The following is a 26,157-nucleotide window of genomic DNA, read 5'->3' as shown; positions in this document are numbered from 1 at the left end:
CTCATGTCTCCCTTGTGTGTATCTCATGGCCCCTACCCTGCTGTGCCTGAGGTTCTTCATCTGGCACTGCTTGGGCAGCATCCTCCTCCACATCCTCATCATCAGAGGAGACATCACACTCCACGATATCCTCACTAGTCAACACCTCACCCCTCTGTAATGCCAGATTGTGCTGTGCACAGCAAACCACCATGATATGCGAGACCCTCGCCGGGACATACTGAAGGGCTCCACTGGATCGATCTAGGCACCTGAATCTCATCTTCAGGAGACCAATGGCCTCCTTGATGGTCGCTCGGGTTGACCCGCAGCAGGTGTTGTACCTCTCCTCTGCATCCGTGCGTGGGTTCCTTACAGACGTCAGTAGTCATGTCCTCAGTGGGTAGCCCTTGTCTCCAAGGATCCATCTCTGAAAGCGGATGGGGCCGCGGAAAGGTTCTGGCACCTGGGAGTGCCTTGGTATGCAGGCGTTGTGGCTGCTTCCCGGGATTTGTGCACACACCTATGGGATCCATTTGCAGTGGTCGCAGACCAATTGCACACTGAGCAAGTGGAAGCCCTTCCTGTTGAAGGCTGCTGGCTGGTCTGCAGGAGCCATGATGGTCACATGGGTGCAGTCAATGACACCTACACCTGGTGGAATCCAGCGATGTCCCCGAATCCTATCGCTCTCTCAGCTTGACTGTTTGGATTAATGTGCACATAGTCACCGGCCCTCCTGAACAGGACATTGGTGACCTCCTTGATGCACTGATTCACTACAGACTGTGAGATTCCACACATATCTCCAGTGGATCCCCGCAATGATCTGGTGGTGAAGAAGTTCAGTGGCATGGTGACCTTCAGTGACACTGGCATCAGGTGCCCACCAAGTCGCATGGGGCACAGCTGCATCATGGCAGAGAGATCAGTGACGACCCCCGTGGAGAGGTGCAGTCTGCGGAGACACTGTCACTCGGACATCTGCAGGCAGTTGAACCTCGGCTGACGTGTTCCTCTGCCTCCTTCTCCAGCCTCCTGTTCGAGGCTGGCCTTCCTGTGGGCCCCCAAGCTGCTGTGGTGCCCCTGCTGGTGCCTGTGCCTCCCTCCCTTCCTCTCTACTCCTCCTCCTCCTCCTCAATGGGAGCCTCGAATCCAATGAGAGCCTCGAATGAGGCCCATGACAGGTTGCCCCTCCCTGAGTGCAAGGCCTTCACAGTAAACAACACCCAGCCACATTTACCTCACTTGTCACCCTCAATGAAGTGGCACTGCCCCAATGGCACCCTGGTGTTGTTCCCTCTGCAGAGCTGGCACATTGGCCCCCACTCCTGACAGTGTTTCCCGATGCCCTTTCTGCCAAGTTTTGCTGCCTCACCCGATAGCTTCCCAGTGAAGACAACACTCAGCTCCCACCTCCCAGTCAGCTCCTTTAACCAGGCGAGGCTCTGAAGCCCCGTGGTTCCCTTGTGCTATTAGTTCAATTGGATCCAGTGAATAAAATTGCTGACAATTGGACTCATAAATACTTGATATTTTGATACTTCACATTTTTATTCATTCATTCATGCGATGTGGGCATCGCTGGCTAGGCCAGCATTTATTGCCCATCCCTAATTGCCCATGAGAAGGTGGTGGTGAACTGCCTTCTTGAACCGCTGCAGTCCATGTGGGATAGGTACACCCACAGTGCTGTGAGAAAGGGAGTTCCAGGATTTTGACCCAGCGACAGTGAAGGAACGGCGATATAGTTCCAAGTCAGGATGGTGTGTGGCTTGGAGGGGAACTTGCAGGTGGTGGTATCCCCTGCATTTGCTGCCCTTGCCCTTCTCGGTGGTAAAGGTCGCTGGGTTTGGAAGGTGCTGTCGAAGGAGTCTTGGTGCATTGCTGCAGTGCATCTTGTAGACGGTACACACTGCTGCCACTGTGTGCCGATGGTGGAAGGAGTGAATGTTTGTAGATGGGGTGCCAATCAAGTGGGCTGCTTTGTCCTGGACGGTGTTGAGATTCTTGAGTTGGAATTGCACCCATCCAGGCAAGTGGAGAGTATTCCATCACACTCTTGACTTGTGAATTGCAGATGGTGGACAGGCTTTGGGGAGTCAGGAGTCATGGATGAGTGAGAGGAATATATCACACTTTGGGGCTTTTGTGAGAGGATTTATTGATAAACCTGGGATTTGAGAGGAAGCTGCTTCATGGTTTACAGAACAAGTTCAGCCCCTGGGGTGGAGCCAACAGCTGCACTGTAATTACTCACCTCAGGATTCCAAGCCTCTGACCTGCTCTTCTAGTCACGTTATTTGTATGGCTACCCATGGTAACCTCCATGATGTTGATGGTGGGGGATTCAGTGATTGTAATGCTATTGAATGTCAAGGGGAGATAGTTAGATTCTCTCTTGTTGGAGATGGTCATTGCCTGGCACTTGTGTGGTGCGAATGTTACTTGCCACTTATCATCCCAAGCCTGTGAGACTGAAATAGCTCAGTTGGGAGTGTGTTGGACTGAAGATCCCTGGTTCAATCTGGGGTTTTGGCAGTTCTCCTTTATTCTGCATCGCCCTTTGGTTTTGACTCTTGAGCTGCACAATTTACTCTGAAATTATTTACCCAACTCTGAAGGTTGGATTGGAATAGAGAGATATCAATGATGGGAAATATTTACATTGTCAGCTTTAGCTTATTCTCTATCTCTTTGTGTCCTTTTCCCCAGTTTTTGAATCTTTCGGGGCCGGGTGAACATTTGATTTGCTGCATATGTCCCAAACTGAAGCCTTTTCCACATCTCTGGGCAGTCAGACTTGCTCTGTCTGTTTTTGCTGCTCGTGACCATGAACGAGAACAGGCCACGAGTTCAACGTTTATCAGAAAACGGAAGATAATTGGAAAGAATTCTGTGTTACTCCAGACCAGTGACAAAGATACAATGGATGTTATTCAAAATAAATTCCCTTTGACATTTGATGTAAACTTGTTTGCATCTAAAAGTTGGATTTTAAGTGTTGCAAAAATGTGTCAAATTAATGACTGACCATGTGACAGCGCACATGGGGATCAAATCCACAGCCTTGTTGTTATCAACACTGCGTCCTAACCAACTGAACTAAGCGGCCGATAGACAGAGCCAGGTATGGGTTTGAGCCGCTCGCTGTGCGGTTTGTGTTTTATTTCTCACACTGGGTGACAGAGCGATTGCACAAACAATGGACACATCACATCCCTGAAACATTGTTCTGATATAAAACAGTGTGAAATAAGAACTGAGCATGGAAATGGAACGGAACCAGAAATCAGGACATTAATCTATTAAAGTTGATCTTGAAATTCTACCATGCACGAATATTCCAAGAGAACGAACTCTCTTCTGATCGAAAATCCAGGAACTTGAGCTGCTGTAAAACATAACTGAGCCTGACGTGATTTGAACACGCAACCTTCGGATCTGGAGTCAGACGCGCTACCGTTGTGCCACAAGCTCACAGATAAAGCAAGGTAGTCCATTCCTGGCAGATTTACTTCTTGTTTAGATTCAGTGATTGAAATTAATTCAATCCTCATCTGACCTCCGCTCTGGTAAGGCCTGCCACCCGACCTGAACCCGACGGGACCCGACGACCTGTGTCGGGTCCGGGTCGTGTTGGGTCGCTCTTCCGGGTCTGGCTTTCGGGCTCGGGTCAGGTCGGGCCAGGTTCGGGTTGGGCTGGGTCCAGGTCGGGCTGAGTCCGTGTCGGACACACACAGTAAGTATTACATTTAACTCTGCTGGGAAGTTGAGTTTAATAAGTGTCAAAAGTTGAAAAGCCAACCTGAGCTGGGAGTCCGGGTCATCAAGGAGGGAAACTCTGAGTCTGCTCAGTGAGCAAGTGAGCATCTCTATGACGTCATTGCGCTCATGCTGCAGCTTCCTGTAGATTCGGAATCGGGAGGTTGAGAAAGTGAACATTCCAGTAGTCGGGTAAGGCTCGGGTTAGTTTGGGCGTGGGAATAAATTGAGATATTCGGGCCGGGTCGGGCTCGGGTCCAATGTGGTTCTGTCAGGTTCGGGTCGGGTTTTTTTTCCTGACCTGAGCAGGCCTTTACCGCTCTGTCAGTTCAGTGCCTTATTTAAACTATTACTTGGAGTTCTGTTTTACAGGGTCTCGGCTGTTTAAGTATTTCCCAGACCCACTACTCTGATTAATCAGACATTTTGCTGCTAACTGCTGCTGCTACAATTGAAATGCAAAAAAGAATTTCCAGTGACCTGCAACCAATGGACAAATACATTTCAGAAAGATAAAGCTCATTCACCAATCCACAAATGTGTCTTTCTGCTTATATTTATAAACAACTCCTTCTCTCCACTATGAGAACTATACAATCACTCCAGTTATTTGAAAGTTAGTATAAGATGTTCCAGTTCATCAATTTTAAAACTGCAGCAGGTATTTTCCAGAAAACTTCTCTGTTGGAACCTCAGTCCCATTTAGATTGAAAGTGGACAATTAATGTATTCACTTGTTCATTGTGGACAGGTGTCTGACTTCAAATAAATCTCATTAACTTTCAATGAGGTGGCAGTATTTCTGTGCTCCCATTTTACGCAGTCTGTCCTGTTCATGCACCATGTTTTTATTCTCTTCTCCCATTCTCCACAGGATACAGATTACAAGCATCATCAATCTAGCTGTTGAAAAGCATTGGAAGAATCTGGTCACACAGGTATTGAAACATTCATTTTCTGCCATTTTCCAAGTTGGTTGCTTTAAACACAGTACGATGTGTAATCATCTTGAAAAGAGATTCTCTTCAATATCCAATACAAACTGAATTACAAACCTGACAGACAAACACAGGAGAACAAGTGACTAGTGAACACAAACCTCATGGTGCTCATTTTCAGATTTATTGCAGTCATCCGACAAAACAAGTGAAAGAATATTCCAGTGAAATGATTTGGAAAGTAGGGGTGACTTTTATTGGTGCCTTTCTTTGCTCTGTTGGTGAAACTTTCTTGCACCTGACTCGTGTTCATGTCTCTGTTTCCTCTATTGAATGAGGCAGGAGGTATTTGATCAGAAATCAACTGGATTGTGTACCTTTGAGAGGGGATTTCTGCACCGTCAGGGCTGGAAACAGGAGTGAGTGAAAGACAATGTGTGGAGTTTGATTTTGTACAGAGGGAGAGCAAATCTAACAGGGCTGTGAGATATTGGCCTGGATTTTACAGCCCAATAGTGGTGAACTCTGAGACTTTCACTGCTATTGAGGGTCTGAACAGCACTGCAACTGCTGGTACATGCACACACTAACACTAGCATCTGGAAGTTGTGGTGGTGAGAAATGTGCTTAGAAGGAGCCTCTGATCATAATCGCACCAGCCCACTCTTTAAAGTGACAGGGACCTGTAGTTCAGCAATTTGGGCTCATTGCCCACAATGTACCCTGATTTTTACCTGGGTTGGATTAAAGCCGGTACCAACAGGCTCAGGGCTGCTCGGGAAGGACTTTTCTGTTGACACAACAGCTCCACTATTCCAGGAAGACACCGGCAGCCGCAGTTGTCAACTTTCAGAGGGAGTTCAGACATTTTAAATGTTGTATTTTATTTCTTAATTGTATGTAACTTTTTAGCATAGCCTGATCAGAGTCCTTAAATTTACATCTGACTTTTTATTAACAAGATTGAAGTGACTTTTAAAAACTACATCTTATCCTTTAAAATCCTGCTTCCATGTAGATGACATTGGAAGATGACTTCAGAATAGCTTAGACTATCTTTCTAACAGGTACTGCAACAGCTTAAGACCTACTTTTCTGCAAAAGCTGGTGAATTACCTTCCGGGAGCGGAGAGGAGCGGAGCGGAGCAGACCTATTTGGACCGATATGAGGAGAATGTTGAGAGCGGAGCCTATAAATCCAATCCGAGGATCGAGGCCCAGTCTCTTCCCTTCCAGGAGTGGAGTGGAGCTCTTCCAGTGTGCTGGAGTTTTGAAAAAAAAGAAGCCAACTGTGATGTCAGAGGAGAGCTGCAAGGTGATTGGTTGGTGAGTCACTGCTGTTAGTGTATTTAAATATCTTAAAGAAAAGGGCAAAGTTTTTTACTTGAAAAAAAAACCTCTGCTGATAAGATGAGTACTACTAAAGTGTTTTTTTTTATTCAGTGTAGCTTATGAAGGACTTTAGATTGTAGTGGGTAGAACAAGGCCCCTAGTGTCATTAGTATTTTTTAATTAAGGGAGTAACTAATTAATCTAAGGGTAAGTCATGGCAGGAGAGCTCAGCCCCGTGATATGCTCCTCCTGCGCTATGTGGGGATTCAGGAACCCTCGCAGTCTCCATGACGACCATGTGTGCAGGAAGTGTATCCAGCTGCAGCTACTGGCTACTCGCATTATGGAGCTGGAACTGCGGGTGGTTTCACTGTGGAGCATCCACGAAGCTGAGGGTGTCATGGATAGCATGTTTAGTGAGGTGGTCGCACCGCAGGTAATGGATGCACAGGCAGAAAAGGGATGGGTGACCACCAGATGGAATAGTAGGAGCAGGCAGGTAGTGCAGGAGTCCCCTGTGGCCATCCCCCTCTCAAACAGATACACCGCTTTGGTTCCTGTTGGGGGGAAGACCTCCCAGGGGAAAAGAGCAACAGCGCGGTCCGTGGCACCACGGAGGGTTCTGCTGCACAGCAGGGGATGAAAAGGGGAGGAAGAGCTATTGTGATAGGGGATTCTATCATAAGGGGTGTAGATAGGCGTTTCTGTGGCCGCAAACGAGACTCCAGGATGGTATGTTGCCTCCCTAATACTAGGGTCAAGGATGTTTCGGAGCAGCTGCCGGAAATTCTGAAAGGGGAGGGTGTGCAGCCAGAGATCGTGGTCCATATTGGTACGAACGACATAGGCAGGAAGAGAGATGAGGTTCTGCAAAGTGAATATGGGGAGTTAGGCAGAAGGTTAAAGAGCAGGACCTCTAGGGTTGTAATCTCAGGATTACTCCCTGTGACACGTGCTAGTGCGGGTAGGAATAGGAGGATTAGGCAAATTAATGCGTTGCTGAAGACTGGCGAAGGCGGGAGGGCTTCAGGTACTTGGATCATTGGGATCTCTTCTGGTGCAGAGGTGACCTGTACAAGAGGGACGGGTTGCATATGAACTGGAAGGGGACCAATATCCTTGTAGGGAGATTTTATAGTAATACACTGGAGGGTTTAAACTAGTCTTGCAGCGGGGGTGGGACCCAAAGTAGTAGTCTCTCCGATGAGATAGTTGAGGCAAATGGAGAGGTTAAAGCAAGCAAGTCCAGTAGGCAGGCCAGGCAAGGACAGGACAGGGAGCGTGGAAGGTCTGGTGGGCTAAACTGCATTTACTTTAATGCAAGTATCCTTACAGGTAAGGCAGATGAACTCAGAGCATGGATCGGTACATGGGATTGTGGTATTGTAGCTATTACGGAAACGTGGTTGAGGGATGGGCAGGAATGGCAGCTCAATGTTCCGCGGTACTGATCCTTCCGGCGTGACAGAGGTGGAGGTAAGAGAGGAGGGGGAGTTGCACTATTGATTAGGGAGGACATCACGGCAGTACATAGAGAGGATATCCCGGGGTGAATGTCCAGTGAGGCCATACTGGTATAACCTAGAAATAATAAAAGGGTGATCCCTTTGATGGGATTATACTATAGGCCCCCCAATAGTCAGAGGGAAGTGGAGGAGCATATATGTAGGGAAATCACAGATAGGTATAGGAATTATAGGGTTGTAATAGTAGGTGATTTTAACTTCCCTAATATTGACTGGGACTGCCTTAGTGCAAAGGGATCAGATGGGGAAGAATTTGTTAAGTGAGTCCAGGATAATTTTCTGAAGCAGTACGTGGATGGCCTGACTAGAGAAGGGGCTACACTCGATCTCCTGTTAGGAAATGAGGATGGGCAGGTGGTTGATATGGCAGTCGGGGAGCACTTTGGGACCAGTGACCATAACTCTATTAGCTTCAAGATAGTTATGAAAAAGAATAGGACTGGTCCTCAGGTTGAAGTCCTAAATTGGGGGAAGGCTAATTTCCATGGCATCAGACAGGAACTCTCAAAAGTTGAATGGGAGAGGCTGTTTACAGGTAAAGGGACGTCTGGCAAGTGGGAGGCTTTTAAAAGTGAGATAGGAAGAGTTCAGGGCCAGCATGTTCCTGTTAGATGGAAGGGCAAGACTGGCAAGTTTAGGGAACCTTGGTTGACGAGGGATATTGAGGGTCTGGTCAGGACAAAGAAGGAGGCATACGTCAGGTATAGGCAGCTGGGATTGAGCGAGTCCCTCGAGAAGTATAGGGGATACAGGAGTATACTTAAGAAGGAAATTAGGAGGGCGAAAAGGGGCCATGAGATTTCCCTGGCAGATAAGATAAAGGAGAATCCTAAAAGATTCTATAAGTGTATTAAGAGTAAAAGGGTAGCTAGGGAGAGTGTAGGTCCCCTTAAGGATCAGTGTGGCAATCTATGTGTGAAGCCACGCGAAATGGGCGAGGTCTTAAATGAATATTTCTCGTCTGTATTTACCGTGGAGAAGGTCATGGAAGCTAATGAGTTCAAGGGAGGGAACAGCGATATCCTGCAGCATATCAACATTACAAAGGAGGAGGTGTTGGAGGTTTTGAAGCGCATTAAGGTGGATAAATCCCCAGGGCCTGATCAGATGTATCCTAGGATGCTATGGGAAGCAAGGGAGGAGATTGCTGGGGCGCTGGCAGAGATTTTTGTATCATCGTTAGCCACGGGTGAGGTACCGGAAGACTGGAGGATAGCTAATTTGTTAATTAATAAATTAAATAACAAATCATTTCGCTTCTTTCTCTTCTAAACTCTGGCGGAGACAAGCCTAGCTTGTCCAATCTTTCCTCGTAAGACAGCCCACCCATTCCATGTATTAGTCTCGTAAACTTTCTCTGTACTACCTCCAATGCATTTACATCCTTCCGCAAATAAGGAGACCAGTACAGTACTCAGTACTGCAGAAGAGGTCTCACCAATGTCCTGGATAGGTGAAGCATAACCTCCCTACTATTGTATTCAATTCCCATGGTGATAAATGATAACATTCGATTAGCTTTCCTAATTAAGTGCTGGACCTGCATACTAACCTTTTGCAATTCATGCCCTCGGACACCCAGATCCCTCTGCATCTCAGAGCTCTGCAATCTCTCACCATTTAGATAATATGCTTTTTTATTCTTCCTGCCATAGTGGACAATTTCCGACTTTCCCACATTATACTCCATTTGCCAGGTCTTTGTCCAATCACTTAACCTATCTATATCCCTTTGTAGCCCCCTTATGTCCTCTTCACAACCTACTTTCCTACCTATCTTTGTGATCAGCAAATTTAGCAACAATACCTTCGGTCCCTTCATCTAAGTCATTTATATAAATTGTAAAAAGTTGAGGCCCCAGCACAGATCCCTGTGGCACACCACTCGTTACTTCTTGCCAACCAGAAAATGACCCATTTATGCTGACTCTCTGTTTCCTGTCAGCTAGCCAATCTTCTATCCATGCCAATATGTTACCCCCGACACCATGAGCTTTTATTTTCTGCAATAACCTTTGATATGGCACCTTATCCTTCTGGAAATCAAAATACAATACATCCACTGGTTCCCCTTTATCCACAGCACATGTAACTCCCTCAAAGAACTCCAATAAATTGGTTAAACATGATTTCCCTTACAAAAAAACATGTCGACTCTGCCTGATTACCTTAATTTTTTCTAAATGCCCTGCTATAACATCCTCTGTAATAGCTCCAAACATTTTCCCTCAGACAAATGTTAAGCTAACTGGCCTGTCGTTTCCTGCTTTCTGTCTCCCTCCCTTTTTGAATAAATGAGTTACATTCACTCTTTTCCAATCTAACGGAACCTTCTCGAATCTAGGGAATTTTGGAATATTAAAACCAGCGCATCAACTATCTCACTAGCCAATTCAGGACCTGGCGACTTGTCAACCCGCAGCTCCAACAATTTGTTTAGTACCACTTCCCTGGTGATTATAATTTTCTTGAGTTCCTCCATCCCTTCCATTTCCTGATATACGGCTAATACTGGGATGTTATTTGTATACTCAATAGTGAAGACCGATGCAAAGTATCTGTTCAATTCATCTGCCATCTCTTAATTATCCATTATTAATTCCCCAGACACACTTTCTATTGGACCAACAGTCGCTTTGTTAACTCTTTTCTTTTTAAAATATCTATCGAAACTCTTACTAGTTGTCTTGAAATTTCTTGCGAGCTTTCTCTCATACTCTAATGTTACCTTCCTTATCAATCTTTGAGTCATTCTTTGCTGTTTTTTTTATATTCTGTCCAATCTTCTGACCTGCCTCCCACCTTTGCACAATTATAGGCTTTTTCTTTAAGTTTGATAGTATCTTTAACTGTTTTCGTGAACCATGGATGGTGAGTCCCACCTTTGGAACTTTTATTTCTCGTTGAAATGTATCTATTCTGTGTATTCTGAAATATCCCCTTAAATGTCTGCCACTGCATCTCTATTGACTTATCCCTTAACCTAATTTACCAGTTCACTTTAGCTAGCTCTGCTTTCATGACCTTATAATTGCCCTTATTTAAATTTAAAATACTAGTCTGGGACCCACTCTCCTCTCCCTCAAACTGAATGTAAAATTCAATCATATTATAATCGCGACTACCTAGGGGCACCTTAACTATGAGGTCATTAATTAATCCTATCTCGTTGCACAATGCCAGGTCTAGTGTAGCCTGCTCTCTGGTTGGCTCCAGAATGTATTGTTCCAAGAAATTATCCCCAAAACATTCTATGTATTCCTCATCTAGGCTACCTCTGCCCATCTGAATTTTCCACTCTATATGTGGATTAAAATCCCCCATAATTATCACAGTACCTTTCTGACAAGCTGCCATTATTTCTTCCTTTATATCCCATCCGACAGTGTGGTTAATGTTAGGTGGCCTGTACACCACCCCCACAAGTGACTTCTTGCCTTTATGATTTCTCATTTGTACTCAAACTGATTCTGCATCCTGATCTCCAGAATCCCTCTCGATTACGCTAATACCATCATTAATTAACAGAGCTACCCCGCCACCTTTTCCTAGCTTCCTGTCCTTCCAAAATGCCATGTCACCTCCAATATTCTCATCCCAATCTATGTCGCCCTGCAGCCATGTCTCTGTAATGACTATCAGATCGTACTTATTTATTCTATTTGTGCTCCCAGTTCATCTGTTTTGTTTCAAATGCTCCATGCATTCAGATACAGAGCATTTAGTTTTGTCCTTTTATTATTTTTGTCACCTCTAGCCTTATCTGTCGATTTACTCTTAGATTTGTACATTCTGCCCCTTCCTGTCACAGTCTGTTTATCATTTCCCATATTTATACCTTTCTCTCTCGCCCTGTCTCTCCTCCTTGATTCACCATATCTTCCCAAATTTGATCCCTTGCCCCCACTATTCAGTTTAAAACCGCCTTTACGTCCCTCGTTATGTGGCTCGCTAGAACACCGGCACCAGCACGGTTCAGGTGTAGACCGTCCCAACGGTACAGCCAGCTCTTTCCCCAGTACTGGTGCCAATGCCCCACGAACCAGAACCCACTACTACCACACCAGTCTTTCAGCCGCACATTACTTTCTCTAATCTTATTTGTCCTATGCCAATTTGCACATGGCTCAGGTAATAATCCAGAGATGATTAACTTTGAGGTTCTGCTTCTTAATTTGGTGCCTAGTTCCTCAGACTGACTTTGCAGAACCTCTATCCTTGTCCTGCCTATGTCTTTGGTACCGACATGGACCACGACGACTGGATCCTCCCCCTCCCATTGTATGTTTCGCTCCAGCCCTGAGCAGATGTCCTGAATCCTGGCACCGGCAGGCAACACAGCCATCTGGACTCTTGCTTTTGCTGCAGAGAACAGAGTCAATCCACCTTACTATACTGTCCCCTACTACCACTACATTCCTTTTTTCTCCCTCTTTGAGCCGCAAACACTTACTGCAGACGTGTTTGCCCTGGATCACACTGGCATCCAGGAACTCCCACATGCTGCAGCTGTGACACATCACCTGTCCTGTCATCCTTAACGTATTTCAATTAACTACTTAAATATTTTATTCAATTATTCATTTTATTGCATATTTTAATAAACTTACCACTAGTTTGTTTACTATTTTAAATGTTAGGACTAAAATGGATCTTAATCACTTACCAGATGCACATCAAGCAGGTCGGTTCTTCCAAACCAATCAACTACCTGCTTGCCTGTGATGTCACAGCTTACCAGATCCTCACCAAACAGCTCCATCCACTGCACCGAAGAAAGAACCAAATCCTGTATCCTCACCCCAGCGGCTCTCTGTTTCCCTGCTCTCACTCTCCATTGTGACGTCCGTCCTCGATTTTTTTCCCCTGCTCTGCTCCTCTCTCTCTCGCTCTGTCTCCGAGTCTGTGCTTTTGGCACATTTCTTCATTTGTTGTTCCGTTGTGCTCCTCTGTTTCTGGTCCAAAAATCTGACTCTGGTGGGACTTGAACCCACAACCTTTGAATATCGTCTTAATCATTATTTAGAAGTCCAACACTCTATCCATTGCGCCACAAAGCCTCACACATTTGTATCGACATCACGAAGGCCTTTGATCTTGTCAGCAGAGACGGCCTCTTCAAACTGCAATGGAACATCGGCTGCCCTCCTGACCTCTTGGGCATCATCTCTTCTTTCCACGAGAACATGCACAGTTCCATCAGTTACAATGGAGCAACATCAGACGCTTTCAAGATCAGCAGTGGGGTAAAGCAGGGCTGCGCGCTGGCGCCAACTCTCTTAGGAACAGAGGAACATAGGAGTAAGCTATTCAGCCCGTCGAACCTGCTCTGTCATTCAATTCGATCATGGCTGATCACCTACCTCAAAGCCCCTTTCCCATGCTATCCCCATATCCCTTGATGTCATGAGTATCAAGATTTCTATCAATTTCTGTCTTGAACATGCTCAATGATTGAGCTGCCACAGCCCTCTGGGGCACAGTATTCCAATGATTCACCACCGTCTGAGTGAAGAAATGCCACCCATCTCAGTTTTAAATGGCCTACTCCTTATTCTGAGACGATGTCCTTTGGTTTTAGACTCACCAACCAGGGCAAACATCCTATCTACATCCACACTGTCACGCCCTGTAAGAATTTTGTCAGTTTCAATCAGATCACCTCTCATTCTTCGAAACTTTAAGGAATACAGGCCCAGTTTCCTCATAAGACAATCCCACCATCCCAGGGATTAGTCTGGTGACATCAAAACAAGAAATGCTGGAACCACTCAGCAGGTCTGGCAGCATCTGTGAAAAGAGAAGCAAAGTTAACGTTTCAGGTCAGTGACCCATCTTCGGAACTGACATATATTAGAAAAGTCACAGGTTATAAGCAAGTGGGGTGGGGGTGGGGCAGGAGATAACAAAGGAGAAGGTGTAGATTGGACAAGGCCACATAGCTGACCAAAAGGTCATGCAGCAAAGGCAAACAATATGTTAATGGTGTGTTGAAAGACAAAGCATTAGTACAGATTAGGTGTTAATGGACTGAATATTGAACAGCAGGAAGTACAAACCTGAAAAAAAACAGTAGGTAAGCAAACTGAACAAACTGAGACGAAATGAAATAAATGCAAAAAAAAGATTAGTCTGTTGACCCTCTGTTTCGCCCCCTCTATGGCAAGTGTATCCTTCATAAGATGAGACTAAACTGTACACAATACTCCAGTGCGGATTCACCAAGGCTCTAGACAATTGCAGCAAGACATCTTTACTCCTGTACTCATGACCCCTCGTGTGGGTACAACATACCATTTGCCTTCCTAATTGATTGCTGCACCTGCACAAGAGCTTTTGGTGTATCAGGAACAAGGACACCCAGTTCCCTTTGGACATCGACACTTCCCAACCTCTCACCATTTCAGAAAAACTCTGTCTTTCTGTTTATTCTACCAAAGTGAATAACTTCACACTTATTCACATTATATTCCATGTTCTTGCCCATTCACTTAGCCTCTCCAGGTCCCCTGGAAGCCTCTCTGCATCCTCCTCACAACTCACACTTCACCGAGCTTTGTGTCATCTGCAAACTTGGAAATATTACATTTAATTCCCACATCCAAATCATTTATATAGGTTGTTAACAGCTGTGGCTCCAACACTGATCCTTGCAGTACCCCAATAGTAACAGCCTGCCATCCTGAGAAGGACCCGTTATTGCTGTAATTGTGACCTGACTCCAAAAACAACTGGACTGGAATGGAATGGAATTCTTCAGTGTTTCTGTTGTTTGGCTTGCATTGACTCATCGATTTTCTTGTTTTTCACTTTGTCGATGCCTTTGAATAATTGTGGATCCTTCTTCAGGGTGTCTTCTTTCACCAGGTCGTTCTGACCTCTGATGATGTTGATTGTAATCAGCTTCAATTCGCTGATAGTTTTGGAAGTGGGCAGATTTCCTTTGCTTGAGTCTACAACATGGAACTCAGTCTGACATGTGGACCCATGGGAGGATTTGAATGCCACCCCTGCGTTGGAGTTGCATCCATCCAATAAGAGACCGAGTAGAAGTGACCGTTCTGTCAGTCGAATATGAGACGTTTAATGGCAGGGTTGTGAGTTTGAGTGCCATTCTGCTTTTCCCTTTTTTAAGGCTTCATGAGCAGAGAGTACAGGGAGTGTTTGAAATGAGCAAGTCTCGCTTTGATTCAGGACTCTTCCCTCTCAGCAGCATCTCACTATGAAAGATTGAATTTGATCTCATTTCATTCTCAGCTCGGGGTCTGTGCGGCTCAGTGGCACTTCTGGCTGTCTCCCGCTTCACAATCCATCAGTACTGAGAAAGCAATGGGGAATATTACTCACATGTTGTGTTCTTTAATTTTTTGGAAAACTTGAATGTATGTATTTTCTTCCAAAACAAGGACACCAAGCTACTGTTAATGTAGAGCTGAAATAGCTCAGTTGGGAGAGTGTTAGACTGAAGATCTGATGGTCGTTGGCTCAATCCCGGGTTTCAGCAATTTTGCTTCCTTATGCGTCCCTTGCCTTGGTTCTGATTTTCCGGTTGCACAATTTACTTTGAAATTATTTACCAAGCACCAGTGGATTGAATTTGAGAAACAACACAGAGTCATTTACAACATAGAAGGTGGTCGTTTGGCCTATCACGACCATGCTGGCTCTCCCCGGAGCAATCTAGTCAGTTCCACTCACCAGCTCGATCTCTTTCCTCCTGGAAGTTTCTTTCCTTCAAGTATCCATATAATTTCCTTTTCAAATCATTGATTGTCTCTGCTTCCACCACACTCGTGGGCCAAGACCCACAGCATAAAAAATTCCACCTCATCAAGGATGGGAAATACTTATATCTTCTATATTTGCTTGTTCTCTATTTCTATGAGAATAGACTGACAGTCAACATGAAAGGAAACCCAAAAATCTTCGAGCAGCATGTAAATGATAAGTGGGTAGTAAGAGGTTGAGTCGGGCCTATGAGGGACAAAAAGGATAATATAAGCTTAGAGGTGCAGGGCAATGTTAATCTTCTTAATGAGTACTTTGTATCAGCGATCACTAAGGAAGTGGAATTTGACAAAATATCAGTCGAAGTGAGGAGAGTAGAGTCAATGGAGAGGGTACAAATTGAGAGAGGGAGGCAGTAAAAAGGCTGGCTGTGCTTAGGGAATATAAATCACCTGGTCCGGATGGCTGACATCCCAGGTTGCGAAAGGAAATGCAGATGCAGATAACGGAAGGGCTTGCTATAATCTTCCAATCTTCCCTGGATACGGGGGAGGTGCCAGAGGATTAAACATTGGCAAATGCGACACCCTTATTCAAGAAAGGGTGTAAGGACAGTCCGGGTAACTACAGGCTAGTTAGATTAACAGCAGCGGTGGGTAAGGTTTTAGAAAGAATAATCAGGGTAAAAAATCAACAGTCACTTGGAGAGGTTCGAGTTAATTAAGGAGAGTGAGCATGTATTTATAAATGGGAGTTCATGCTTGACTAATCTAACTGCATTTTTTGATGAACTAACAGAGCAGGTTGATGAAGGGAATGCAGTGGATGTTGTTTATATTGATTTTAAGGAAGCGTTTGACAAGGTACCACATAAAAGGGCGGTTAACAAAATTGAGGTTCGTGGTATAGGAGGGTCAGTGTCCAATTGGATAGAAAATTGGTTTAAGGACAGAAAACAGCGAGACTTATTAAATGGTTCTTTGTCAGACTGGAGGATAGTCGACAGTGGTGTTCCCCAAGGGTCAGTGCTAGAACCACTGCTTTTTTTGCTCAAGGTAAGTGACTTGGATCTTGGAATACAGAGTAGAATCTCAAAATATGCCGATGACACCAAACCTGGAGGAGCGGCAAACAGCGAACATGATATGAACTGCCCGCAACAGGACAGTGATAGGCTAGCAGAATGGGCAGACAGGTGGCAGATGGAATTTAATAGTGACAAGTGTGAGGTGATGTATTTTGGCATAAGGAATAGGGAGAGGCAATATATACTTAATGGCACAGTTCTAAAGAGTGTGCTGGAATAGAGGGACTTGGGGTTCATGTGCATCAATCTTTGAAGGAGGCAAGTCATATTGCGAGAGTGGTTCGCAAAGCATATGGGATCTTGGGCTTTATAAGTAGAGGCATTGAGTACAAAAGCAGGGAAGTTATGCTGAACCATTATAAAGCTCTGGTTAGGCCCCAATTGGAATGTTGCTTCCAGTTCTGCTCAGCAGACTTTAGAAAGAATGTGAGGGTCCTTGAGAGGACGCAAAGGCGATTTACCAGAATGGATCCAGGGATGGGGGATTTTAGTTACAAGGTTAGGTTGGAAAAGCTAGGATTATTCTGCCTTTCTCAAAGGAGATTGAGTGGAGAATTGATAGAGGTGTCTAACACCTCTAGAGAACAGGCCATCCTGGACTGGGTATTGTGTAATGAGAAAGGATTAGTTAACAATCTTGTTGTGTGGGGTCCCTTGGGGAAGTGCGCCCATAATATGATAACATTCTTCATTAAGATGGAGAGTGAGAGAGTTGATTCCGAGACTCGGGTCCTGAATCTAAACAAAGAAAACTATGAAGGTATGAGGCGGGAGTTGGCTATGATAGATTGGGGAACGTTACTTCAAGGGTTGACAGTGGATAGGCAATGGCTAGCATTTAAAGAGCGCATGGATGAATTACAACAATTGTTCATTCCTGTCTGTGCAAAAGTAAAACAGGAAGGGTGGCTCAACTGTGGCTTACAAAAGAAATTAAGGAAAGTATTAGATCCAAGGAGGAGAAATATAAAATGGCCAGAACAAGCAGCAAACCTGAAGATTGTGAGCAGTTTGGAATTTAGCAGAGGAGGACAAAAGGATTGATTAAGAAGGGGGAAATAGAGTATGAGAGTAAGCTAGCAGAGAACATAAAAACTGACTGTAAAAGCTTCTATAGATATGTGTTGAGAAAAAGATTAGTGAAGACAAATGTGGGCCCCTTCCAGTCAGAAACGGGGGAATTTATAATGGGGAACAAAGAAATGGCAGACCAATTAAATACATACTTTGGATCTGTCTTCACAAAGGAGAATACAAATTATCTCCCAGAAATGTTGGCAAACATAGGGTCTAGTGAGAAGGAGGAACTGTATGAAATCAGTATTAGTAGGGAATGTTTGGGAAATTGATGGGATTGAAGGCCGATAAATCCCCAGGGCCTGATAATCTACATCCCAGAGTACTTAAGGAAGTGGCCCTTGAAATAGCAGATGCATTTCTGGTCTTTTTTCAAAATTCTATCGACTCTGGAACAGTTCCAATGGATTGGACGGTAGTTAATGTAACTCCACTATTTTAAAAAAGAGGCAGAAAGAAAACAGCGAATTATATACCGGTTAGCCTGACATCAGTCGTGGGGAAAATGCTGGAGTCCATTATAAAAGATGTAATAGCAGAGTGCAATAATAATTCGTCTCCACTCCTAGTATTTCTAAATCCCACACATCCACTATAATGTGAACAATTATTTCCTGTTGTGTCTCTCTCAGATTTGTAAACTTCATTTATTGGAGTGAGGTGACATCTACTGGCGGGAAGCAAGAACTACAATCAAGCAGCAGAAACGCCACAGTCTGTCAGGGTTAAAGGAACATTGCAATGTGAGGACACAGCGAAGTGGTTTGATTGGGTAGATGGAGACATGATTCCACTTGTGGTGGTGTCTGAAGCAAAGGCCAGAAATACAAAATTGTCATTAATAAAAGAAATGAGGAATTCATGAAAAATGTAGCAACGGAGTGAATGGTCAGAATGTGGATGGAATAGAAAGTGAGATTGGATGGACAGAAACAGTCTGAAAGGATGGCTGAAACAAAAGGTGAGTGCCCTGAAACGTTAACTGTGTTTCTCACTGCACAGATGCTGCCAGAGCTGCTGAACATTTCCAGCACTTTCTGTTTTTATTTCAGCATTTGCAGGATGTTGCTTTGATCTGAAAAAAAAATGGATGATTGGCTGGGGGGTTCCAATGAAATTCCACAGCAGCTAATAACGCGTGACCTGTCAGTGGTTCGTTGGTCTAGGGGTATGATTCTTGCTTTGTGAGTATTGCGAATTAACATGCAAGAGATCCTGGGTTCAAGTCCTGGAAAAGCCGTGGTCTGCTGGCATTTTTAGATTCAGGTGATCTATTGGTTTCAGCCTTGCAGAAGGTGGAATTGACTTCCATGCGGAGCTGGCTTGAGGACCAGACAACTGGATTCAAAGAGCTTGTCGACAAAATTGCAATTAACTAAATGTACAGATAGCCAAGTGGGAATATAAAGTTGTTGCTGTAATTGTGACCTGACTCCAAAAACAACAGGACTGGGTTCTGGACTGGAATGGAATGGAATTCTTCAGTGTTTCTGTTGTTTGGCTTGCATTGACTCATCGATTTTCTTGTTTTTCACTTTGTCGATGCCTTTGAATAATTGTGGATCCTTCTTCAGGGTGTCTTCTTTCACCAGGTAGTTCTGACCTCTGATGATGTTGATTGTAATCAGCTTCAATTCGCTGATAGTTTTGGAAGTGAGCAGATTTCCTTTGCTTGAGTCTACAACATGGAACTCAGTCTGACATGTGGACCCATGGGAGGATTTGAATGCCATCCCTGCGTTGGAGTTGCATCCATCCAATAAGAGACCGAGTAGAAGTGACAGTTCTGTCAGTCGAATATGAGACTTTTAATGGCAGGGTTGTGAGTTTGAGTGCGATTCTGTTTTTCCCTTTTGTAAGGCTTCATGAGCAGAGGGTACAGGGAGTGTTTGAAATGAGCAAGTCTCGCTTTGATTCAGGACTCTTACCTCTCAGCAGCATCTCACTATGAAAGATTGAATTTGATCTCATTTCATTCTCAGCTCGGGGTCTGTGCGGCTCAGTGGCACTTCTGGCTGTCTCCCGCTTCACAATCCATCAGTACTGAGAAAGCAATGGGGAATATTACTCACATGTTGTGTTCTTTAATTTTTTGGAAAAATTGAATGTATGTATTTTCTTCCAAAACAAGGACACCAATCCACTGTTAATGTAGGCCTGAAATAGCTCAGTTGGGGGAGCGTAAGACTGAAGATCGAAAGGTCTTTGGCTCAATCCCGGGTTTCAGCAGTTTTGCTTCCTTATGCGTCCCTTGCCTTGGTTCTGATTTTCCGGTTGCACAATTTACTTTGAAATTATTTACCAAGCACCAGTGGATTGAATTTGAGAAACAACACAGAGTCATTTACAGCACAGAAGGTGGTCGTTTGGCCTATCACGTCCATGCTGGCTCTCCCCGGAGCAATCTAGTCAGTTCCACTCACCAGCTCGATCCCTTTCCTCCTGGAAGTTTCTTTCCTTCAAGTATCCATCTAATTTCCTTTTCAAATCATTGATTGTCTCTGCTTCCACCACACTCGTGGGCCAAGACATTACTACCCACAGCATAAAAAATTCCACCTCATCAAGGATGGGAAATACTTATATCTTCTATATTTGCTTATTCTCTATTTCTATGAGAATAGACTGACAGTCAACATGAAAGGAAACCCAAAAATCTTCGAGCAGCATGTAAATGATAAGTGGGTAGTAAGAGGTTGAGTCGGGCCTATGAGGGACAAAAAGGATAATATAAGCTTCGAGGTGCAGGGCAATGTTAATCTACTTAATGAGTACTTTGTATCAGTGATCACTAAGGAAGTGGAATTTGACAAAATATCAGTCGAAGTGAAGAGAGTAGAGTCAATGGAGAGGGTACAAATTGAGAGAGGGAGGTAGTAAAAAGGCTGGCTGTGCTTAGGGAAGATAAATCACCTGGTCCGGATGGCTCACATCCCAGGTTGCGAAAGGAAATGCGGATGCAGATAACGGAAGGGCTTGCTATAATCTTCCAATCTTCCCTGGATACGGGGGAGGTGCCAGAGGATTAAACAGTGGCAAATGCGACGCCCTTATTCAAGAAAGGGTGTAAGGACAGTCCGGCTAACTACAGGCTAGTTAGATTAACAGCAGCGGTGGGTAAGGTTTTAGAAAGAATAATCAGGGTAAAAAATCAACAGTCACTTGGAGAGGTTTGAGTTAATTAAGGAGAGTGAGCATGGATTTATAAATGGGAGTTCATGCTTGACTAATCTAACTGCAGTTTTTGATGAACTAACAGAGCAGGTTGATGAAGGGAATGCAGTGGATGTTGTTTATATGGATTTTAAGGAAGCGTTTGACAAGGTGCCACATAAAAGTGGGGTTTACAAAATTGAGGTTCGTGGTATAGGAGGGTCAGTGTCCAATTGGATAGAAAATTGGTTTAAGGACAGAAAACAGCGAGTCTTATGAAATGATTCTTTGTCAGACTGGAGGATAGTCGACAGTGGTGTTTCCCAAGGGTCAGTGCTGGAACCACTGCTTTTTTTGCTAAAGATAAATGACTTGGATCTTGGAATATTGAGTAGAATCTCAAAATATCCCGATGACAACAAACTTGGAGGAGTGGCAAACAGTGAGGATGATATGAACTGCCTGCAACAGGACAATGATAGGCTAGCAGAATGGGCAGACAGGTGCCAGATGGAATTTAATAGTGACAAGTGTGAGGTGATGTATTTTGGCATAAGGAATAGGGAGTGGCAATATTTACTTAATGGCACAGTTCTAAAGTGTTTGTTGGAATAGAGGGACTTGGGGTTCATGTGCATCAATCTTTGAAGGTGGCAAGACATATTGCGAGAGTGGTTAGCAAAGCATATGGGATCTTGGGCTTGAAAAAAAGAGGCATTGAGTACAAAGCAGGGAAGTTATGATGAACGATTATAAAGCTCTGGTTAGGCCCCAATTGGCGTGCTGCTTCCAGTTTTACTTGCCACACTTAAGAAAGAATGTGAGCGTCCTTGAGAGGATGCAGATGAAATTCACCAGAATGGATCCAGGGATGGAGGATTTTAGTTACAAGGTTAGGTTGGAAAAGCTAGGGTTGTTCTCCCTGCATCAAAGGAGAGTGAGGGGAGAATTGATAGATGTGTTTTCGGCTATGACAGTTTTAAATAAGTTGGCAAGGAAACATTGTTCCCGTTAACTATTGGTACAAGGACTAGGGGACACAGATTGAAGGTTTTGGACTGGAGGTACAGGGGGAATGTGCGCAAGAACTTTCTTACACTGATTGGTGATGATCTGTAACTCGCTGCCCACGGGGGCGGTGGAAATGGAGACAATCGAGGATTACAAAAGGAATTTGAATGGGCACTTGAAGGAAATAATTTTACAGGGCTATGGGGATCGAGCAGACAAGTAATAACTCGTCTCCACTCCTAGTATTTCTAAATCCCACACATTCACTATAATGTGAACAATTATTTCCTGTTGTGTCTCTCTCAGATTTGTAAACTTCACTGCATTGGAGTGAAGTGACATCTACTGGCAAGAAACAAGAACTGCCGTGATGAGATCAGCCATGATTGTATTGAATGGCAGAGCAGGCTCGAGTGGCTGACTTGCCGACTCCGGCTCCTCGTTCTTATGTTCATAGAATCATACAGCACAGAAGGAGGCCATTCGGCCCCATTGTGTCTCTGCTGACTCTCTGACAAAAAGATCCAATTAGTCCAACCCCCTGCCTATTTCCCCATAATCCTGGAGAATTTCACTTTGAAATATTTGTCCAAAGTTATAATTGAATCTGTTTCCACCACCCTGTCAGACAATTCAGTCCAAAGCCGAATCAGTTACTGGGTAAAAAGATCTCTCCTCACCTCCCCTTGACATTTTTGGCCAATTATTTTAAATCTGTGTCCTCTGGTTACTGACCCCCAGGACAGTGGAAACAGTTTCTCCCTCTCTACCCTATGAAAATCCTTCATGATTCTGAACACCTCTATTAAATCTTCCCTTAACATTCTCTACTCTGAGGAGAACAATCCCAGCTTCACCAGCCTGTCCAGAGAACTGACACCCCTCATCTCTGGTATCATTCTAGTAAATCTCCTCTGAACTGTCTCAGAAGCTTTGATGTCCTTTCTAAAGCCTGGTGCCCAGAACTGGACACATTACTCGAGCTGAGATCGAGCCAGCGACGCCCACATCCCACGAACGAATAAAAAAACGCTCCCGAACCAGTCCCCAATTCTTATCCATTTTTCGACGCCGTTTCGGGAAGCCTCACCGGGAAAAGCTTCACCACCGCCATCCACAGGGATACAGATGGGATTGTTCCATTGTATTGTGGCCCTGAGGCCCTGCTCCAGCTGTGTGAGCCCACAAAGTCTTCTCGCACTTTGTGAATATCGTGCTCCAACACCGAACCCGCAGCTCTTGCTGCTGACAAAGCTCTCTACCGCGCCTGCGCGCGCCGCTCCTGTCACAGATAGGGCGGATTCTAGGCCGCTGAGCATTCTGGGTATCACACCTGTCATTAATGCTATTCTTTCAGCTGAAAGGTTTTATTACGTACATTTCATGACCTGGAATCGTCGTGAGTTTTTTCTTTTGCACCTGTCAGTGCCTGGGAGGATAGAGTCAGCTTCACTTTGTAGCCATGAGTTTCTGGTGTGAGAAAGTGGTGTTTAACTCAGTATATTTCAGTTTTTGGTCTGTGACTGTGGGTATTATTCAGTACTTGTTTGTTTCTGCTATTGCTCTGTGAGTTTCACCACATATCTTTCAACAACTTGTATGTGAGCATCAGCTTTTGTCTATATCTATCAGTTTCTGAGAAGTGAGAAAGGGTTTGATTCTATCCCTATCAGTTTCTGTTACATGCATGTGTCTTTAATCTGCACCTCCTCTGAGTGTGTCTTCGTCTCTGCACTTGTAAGTGAATATGTGTTTTGCTTTGTATCTCTCAGTCTTTGAAGTGTGAGCCTGGGTTTGTACCTAATTTCCTTTGTACCTTGCAGTTGGGATATGAAAGAAAGATTTTTACACGTTACCTGCCAACTGCTGCTCCGTGACTGTGGGTTTCACACTGTATCTGTCAATTTCTTGTCTGGTAATGCGAAGTTTACAGTGTACCTGTCAGTTTCTTGTATGTGAGTGTTGATTTCACTCTGAAAAGAATCATAGATCATAGAATAGTTAAAGAACAAAAGGAAGCCATTCAGCTCATTGTGCTTGTGCTGCTTCTATGCACGAGCAACTCAGCTCATGCCACAGACTCATGTATTCCATGAAAACATGCAATTTTTCCACTTCAGATAATTATCTTATACCATTTTGAAAGCTATGGTTGAATCAGCCTCCATCACACTCTCAAGCAGTGCATATCAGATCTTGACCACTCGCTGTGCAAAAGAAGTTTTTCCTCATGTTGCCTTTGGTTCTTTTGCCATTCACCTTAAATCGGTGTCCTCAGGTTACAGAGCCATGAATAATATTCCCCATTGCTTTCTCAGCACTGATGGATTGTGAAGCAGGAGACAGCCAGAAGTCCCACTGAGCCGCACTGACCCCGAGCTGGGAATGAAATGAGATGAAGTTCAATCTTTCACAGCGAGATGCTGCAGAGAGATGAGTCCCGAATCAAAGTGAGACTTTCTCATACTTTTGCTGAATTTCATTTCAAACACTCCTTGTACTCTCTGCTAATGAAGCCTTAAAAAAGGGAAAAACAAAATGGCACTCAAACTCACCACCCTGAAATTAAAAGTTTAATGTTTGACTGACTGAACTGTCACTTCTACTCGGTCTCTTATTGGATGAATGCAACTGTATTCTTCAACGCAGGAGTGGCATTCAAATCCTCCCATGGGTCCACATGTCAGACTGAGTTCCATGTTGTAGACTCAAGCAAAGGAAATCTGTTCAGTTCCAAAACTATCAGTGAGTTGAAGCTCATTACGATCATCATCATCAGAGGTCAGAACTACCTGGTGAAAGAAGACAATCTGAAGAAGGATCCACAATTATTCAAAGGCATCGACAAAGTGAAAAACAAGAAAATCGATGAGTCAATGCAAGCCAAACAGCAGAAACACTGAAGAATTCCATTCCATTCCAGTCCAGAACCCAGTCCTGTTGTTTTTGGAGTCAGGTCACAATTACTGCAACAACTTTATATTCCCACTTGGCTATCTGTACATTTCGTTAATCAAGCTCTTTGAATCCAGCTCTCTGGTCCTCAAGCAGGCTCCATATGGAAATCAATTCCGCCTTCTGCAAGGCTGAAACCAATCAATGACCTTAAACTAAAAATGCCAAAGAAGAAGGGCTTGTCCAGGATTTGAACCCAGGATCTCTCACACATTAATTAATCACTCACCATAAGCAAGGATCATACCCCTAGATCAACATGCCACTGATATCAGAGCTTCCTTTTAGCTCCTGTGGAATTTCACTGGCAGCCAAAGCCGACCATCCATTTTTTTTTCAGAGCAAAGCAACATATTGCAAATTCTGAAATAAAAACAGAAAGTGTTGGAAATGTTCAGAAACTCTGGCAGCATCTGTGGAGAGAGAAACAGAGTTCACCTTTCAGGGCGTTTACCTTTTGTTTGAGCCATCCTTTCACACTGCTTCTGTCCACCCAATCTCACTTTCTATTCTATCCAGATTCCACCCACTCACTACCTAAATACATTTATCATGAATTCCTCATATCTTTTAATAACGACAATTTTATATTTCTGGCCTTTGCTTTGGACTCCACCACAAGTGGAATCATGTCTCCATCAACCCAATCAAACCCATTGACTATTTCCTCACATTGCAATGTTTCTTTCACCCTGACAGACGATGGAATTTCTGCAGCTTGATTGCAGTTCTTGCTTCCTGCCAGTAGATGTCACCTCACTCCAGTACAGTGAAGGTGACAAATCTGAGAGCACACAACAAAAAGTAATTGTTCACGTTGTTCATTGTTCAGTGAACAGGTCCCTCTATTCCAGCACACTCTTTAGAACTGTGCCATTAAGTATATATTGCCTCTCCCTATTCCTTCTGCTAAAATGCATCACCTCACACTAGTCACTATTAAAATCCATCTGCACCTGTCTGCCCATTCTGCAAGCCTATCACTGTCTTGTTGCAGGTGGTTCATTTCATCCTCACTGTTTGCCACTTCTCCAAGTTTGGTGTTATCGGCATATTTTGAGATTCTACTCTATATTCCAAGATCCAAGTCATTTATCTGTCGCAAGTAAAAAGCAGTGGTTCCAGCAGTGACCCTTGGGAACAGCACTGTCGACAACCTTCCAGTCTGAGAATGAATCATTTATTACGACTTGCTGTTTTCTGTCCTTAAGCCAATTTTCTTTCCAATTGGACACTGACCCTCCTATTCCATGAACCTCAATGTTGTTAATCACCCTTTTATGTGTCGTTTCTTAAAATCCATAGAAACAACATCCACTGCATGCCCTTCATAAACCTTCTCTGTTAGTTCATCAAAAAATGCAGTTAGATTAGTCAAGCATGAACTCCCATTTATAAATCCATGCTCACTCTCCTTAATTAACTCAAACCTCCACAAGTGACTGTTGATTTTTCCCCTGATTGTTCTTTCTGAAACCTTACCCACCACTGCTGTTAATCTAACTGGCCTGTAGTTAGCCGGACTGTCCTTACACCCTTTCTTGAATAATGGTGTCACATTTGCCACTGTTTAATCCTCTGACACCTCCCCCGTATCCAGGGAAGA

The 26,157-nt window shown here is 44.2% G+C and overlaps 1 protein-coding gene and 2 non-coding genes across 3 annotated transcripts in view; all 3 read right to left on the bottom strand.

Moving 5' to 3' along the window:
• Positions 1-26,157, bottom strand: part of LOC137363436 (histone H2A-like) — a 74,036-nt gene that overhangs the window by 10,392 nt on the left and 37,487 nt on the right. The gene's annotated exons all lie outside the window — the stretch shown is intronic.
• On the bottom strand, positions 3,388-3,459 carry trnaw-cca (transfer RNA tryptophan (anticodon CCA)). The gene has a single exon. It is a non-coding gene; the product is annotated as a tRNA-Trp (tRNA).
• trnar-ucu (transfer RNA arginine (anticodon UCU)) lies at positions 12,510-12,600 on the bottom strand. Its single transcript is given in 2 exon segments — positions 12,510-12,545; positions 12,564-12,600. It is a non-coding gene; the product is annotated as a tRNA-Arg (tRNA).

Source organism: Heterodontus francisci, unplaced genomic scaffold (genome assembly GCF_036365525.1).
Source record: "Heterodontus francisci isolate sHetFra1 unplaced genomic scaffold, sHetFra1.hap1 HAP1_SCAFFOLD_61, whole genome shotgun sequence".
Taxonomy (NCBI): Eukaryota; Metazoa; Chordata; class Chondrichthyes; order Heterodontiformes; family Heterodontidae; genus Heterodontus; species Heterodontus francisci.
The sequence above is the reverse complement of the archived record's forward strand: the minus strand, read 5'-3'. Positions and strand labels throughout refer to the sequence as shown.